The 4,280-nt window shown below is 39.3% G+C and overlaps 1 pseudogene; it reads left to right on the top strand.

Annotated features, from left to right (window-relative positions):
* Positions 1-449: 449 nt before the first annotated feature.
* Positions 450-3,910, top strand: LOC102731493 (heat shock cognate 71 kDa protein pseudogene; annotated as a pseudogene).
* Positions 3,911-4,280: the final 370 nt, after the last annotated feature.

Here is a 4,280-nt window from a genome sequence, read left to right as displayed (position 1 = left end):
GAATTACTAAAATTGGTCTTTATTACATTCTTCCAGTGTGTTGATTTTTTCCCTCTATTAATAAGTCAAAGTCCAGTGGATAAAATATATTTTAAGTTTATGAAATTAGATGAAACTCACTTTTTGATATTCACATCTGAAGACTTAAGCAGTTGTTTTATTGACCTGAAAACTCTACCTTGGGAAACACTGACTTGCTGCCCATACTTTGTCTATCAGAAGGGTAATAAAGATCTGATATAAAGCAGAGTGTGCAGAAATAGATACTGACCTCCCTTTGCAAAAGAATCTCACCTCAAGGGCAATGGATCAGGGGAAGGAAATTAAATCTTTGGGTTAAATTATGGATTTGCAGTGAGGAAATTTGACTACTCCATTTTTTTCCCCTAAATGGGCTCAGGAACCTCATGTGCCACTGAAGATAGAGACACACCAATTAAATGGCCTAAATGACACAGTGGAAGCTGCCAGAAGAAGTAAATGTCATCATGGAAAACAATCTGAGAAAATTAGTACAGTGCTTTCAATGAAAGCATTCTACATTTTATTCTTGCCCAGCCAGGAATTAGAACAAGTGTGACGCTGAGCAGTGGGTGGAGGGTTGGAGCACAGGGTGGAGAACAGTAATTTCAGAATGAAAGGCCTCGTTGAAGTCGGAGACAGCTCAGTTTAGCAGAATAGCATAGGGACAGGCACATCCCATCTGTGTGGCATTGGGCAGGTTATGTTCTTCCCTGTTCTTATCTATAAAATAGGGATGGTGTGAATAACATCTGCTTTGCTTACCTCAGTAAAAGAAGTATGAATATCTGAGGATTTCATCTGCAAGACAGCATAAGTTAGTCTGTAACTTTTGTATGTTTGTGTAAAGAGGAAAAATAGAAAGTGGCTTTTGGTGAATCTCCTAGATAAATTTCAAGGGTAGTGTAAATAGGAATTGACTTGGGCCTAATTGAAGACTGGTTAGGTAAGATGATATTTATTATTACTAATGACACCCCAGAAATGAGCAGTGAGTAAAGTAATAACTAATTTGAATAATTATTTTGGCAGTTGATAAAACTGGGCAATGCTGTGTCATTGAGAGAGTTGTGTTCTCCGATATTTAGAGAGAAAATCAGAATAGAGTCCAATTTGATGATTGCATGATGATTCATTAAGCCTGTAGGGTGGACAGAAAGTATATAAATATTACAGATGCATCACACAAACTGAAAGGCATGAAGAGAGACATAGAATGACTTGAATGCATTAACATCATTCCTAATGACCATTTTCCGATCCTATGAACAATCTTCTATCCTCTTCTCTCATCTCACCCCCAAGTGCTTGTTTAATATAAATTTTGGCTGACCCTACCTGTCTAGTAATTGAGATTTAGCTGAAGAGGATATGAAGAGTAATTGCATTCATTAAGACTGATTCGATTTCTGTTTTCTTCTTTAATTCATATTTTGGGGCCCCCTTTTGGGTACCATGTGTCATGCCAGACACTGGAAAGTCAACATAAGCATCCCTGCCTTTGTCGTGGCAGGGTCATTTGGGCTATCATTTGTGGCTCCCACAAGTACTCATGACTTGGGCTCTATATCCCAGGTAGGTCAACCTGACGGTGAGAGGCAGCTTATGAACTTCCATGTGCTATTTATATCCTAGAATTGGTAAATGTTGGTGCAGATTGGGATGCCTTCTTCCATTCTTGAGGTCTTTTTAGGTATGATGTAGAAATCTTTATCTGCCTTTTAAATCTATCTTTGAGCTTCCTAGGAGATAATTGGGCCATTTGGCTTAGTCATTCAATGCATGGAACTCTGAAAAAACTTGAAGGTGTTAGAGGAAACCACAGATGGTTTTTGAAATAGTAGTTCCTGTGTCTCATAGGTTATACTTTCAGGGACCACACTCTCTTCTTCAATTTTTCTTTCAGAATCCTACCATCCTTCAAGAGGCATCCTTCAAAATCCCACCATCCTTCAAGTGTCTCTTTTCAATGAAATCCTTCTTTATCACTAGACAAAAGGAGCATCTCTTTTTTCCTAAATCATGTAAGACTCCACCCCTTTACCCATTGCTGGATACTTAACCTAAAATTTTCTTCATCTATTTGATTATCTGTGTCCTCCCTTAAATGAGAAGCATCTAGAGGTAAAAGAATGCCATACAGCTCATTGAATGCTGCGCTAGATCACCAGACAGCTGTTTTCTAAAGATGCTGGAACTATTGCTGGTCTCAATGTACTTTGAATCATCAATGAGCCAACTGCTGCTGCTATTGCTTATGGCTTAGACAAGAAGGTTGGTGCTGAAAGGAATGTACTGATCTTTGACTTAGGAGGTGGTACTTTTGATGTGTCAATCCTTACTATTGAAGATGGGATCTTTGAGGTCAAATCCACAGCTGGAGACACCCACTTAGGTGGAGAAGACTTTGACAACAGAATGGTCAACCATTTTATTGCAGAGTTCAAGAGCAAACATAAGAAGGACCTCAGTGAAAACAAGAGGGCAGTTTGTCGTCTCCGTACGGCTTGTGAACATGCTAAGCATACACTTTCTTCCAGCATGCAAGCCAGTATTGAGATTGATTCTCTGTATGAAGGAATCAACTTCTATACCTCTATTACTCATGCCTGGTTTGAAGAATTAAATGCTGATCTGTTCCGTGGCACCCTGGACCCTGTAGGGAAAGCCCTTCGGGATGCCAAGCTAGACAAGTCTCAGATCCACGATATTGTCCTGGTGGGTGGTTCTACCCAGATCCCCAAGATTCAGAAACTTCTACAATATTTCTTCAATGGGAAAGAACTGAATAAGAGCATCAACCCTGATTAGGCTGTTGCTTATGGTGCAGCTGTCCAGGCAGCCACCCTTTTTGGAGACAAATCTGAAAATGTTCAAAATTTGCTGCTGTTGGATTTGGATGTCACTCCACTTTCTCTTGACATTGAAACTGCTGGAGGAGTCATGACTATTCTCATCAAGTGTAATACTACCATTCCTACCAAACAGACACAAACCTTCACTACCTACTCTGACAACCAGCCTGGTGTGCTTATTCAGGTGTATGAAGGTGAGCGTGCCATGACCAAGGATAACAACCTACTTGGCAAGTTCGAACTCACAGGCATACCTCCTGCCCCTCATGGCGTTCCTCAGATTGAAGTCACTTTTGATATTGATGCTAATGGTATCCTCAATGTCTCTGCTGTGGATAAGAGCACAGGAAAAGAGAACAAGATCACCATCACTAATGACAAGGGCTGCTCGAGCAAGGAAGACATTAAGCGCATCCAGGAAGCTGAAAAGTACAAAGCTGAAGATGAGAAACAGCGGGACAAAGTGTCTTCCAAGAATTCACTTGAGTCTTAGACATTCAACATGAAAGCAACTGTTGAAGATGAAAAACTTCAGGGCAAGATCAATGATGAGGACAAACAGAAGATTCTTGACAAGTGCAATGAAATCATCAATTGGCTTGATAAGAACCAGACTGCAGAGAAGGAAGAATTTGAACACCAGCAGAAAGAGCTGGAGAAAGTCTGCAATCCTATCATTACCAAACTGTACCAGAGTGCAGGGGGCATGTCAGGAGGAATGCCTGGAGACTTTCCTGGTGGTGCCTCCTCTGGACCCACCATCGGTTGATTAAGCCAACCTGAGAATAGGTCTAGCATTGTTCCACACAAAATATTCGAAGGACCCAAATTTGTAGCAAATTCCATGGCAGTTTTAATGTTGAGCTTCTATAGTAAATAAACTGGGCATTCTTGATACTTGAATATGGAATACATGCACAGGGAATGGAAATAAACATTGCACTTTATAAGCACTGTATTGTTAAGTGGAAAATGCAATGTCTTAAATAAAACTGTATTTAATTGGCACCAAAAAAAAAAAAAAAAAAAGAACACCATAGCTTTTTGTATCCACCCGCTACTAGGAATAGTAAGTTTTCAATAAATATAACTTGAAATAATTAATTTGTTAAAAGTACACATCTGATTTTTTATTTGTTTGGTGGAAAAGTTTTTTTTACTGCCCTTGCCATTAAGAACATACTAAATGAAGAGATTAATAATGTCAAGGTGTATTAACGAATTACAATTCAGAGTGTCCACCTTCAATCTTAGTTATACTAAGACAGATTAGAAATGGTAGCTTAATTTTTAAATGATGAGTTAACTTTCCACTAAAGCGTAACCATTAGGACTACACTCTGAACTGGTTAGTTTTCTCCTTGACTGACTTTGCTCATACTGAGGCAGTGACCCTCAATACCA

Source organism: Leptonychotes weddellii, chromosome 4, assembly GCF_054177405.1.
Source record: "Leptonychotes weddellii isolate Sample4059 chromosome 4, ASM5417740v2, whole genome shotgun sequence".
NCBI lineage: Eukaryota > Metazoa > Chordata > Mammalia > Carnivora > Phocidae > Leptonychotes > Leptonychotes weddellii.
This window is presented reverse-complemented; position numbering and strand designations above follow the sequence as displayed.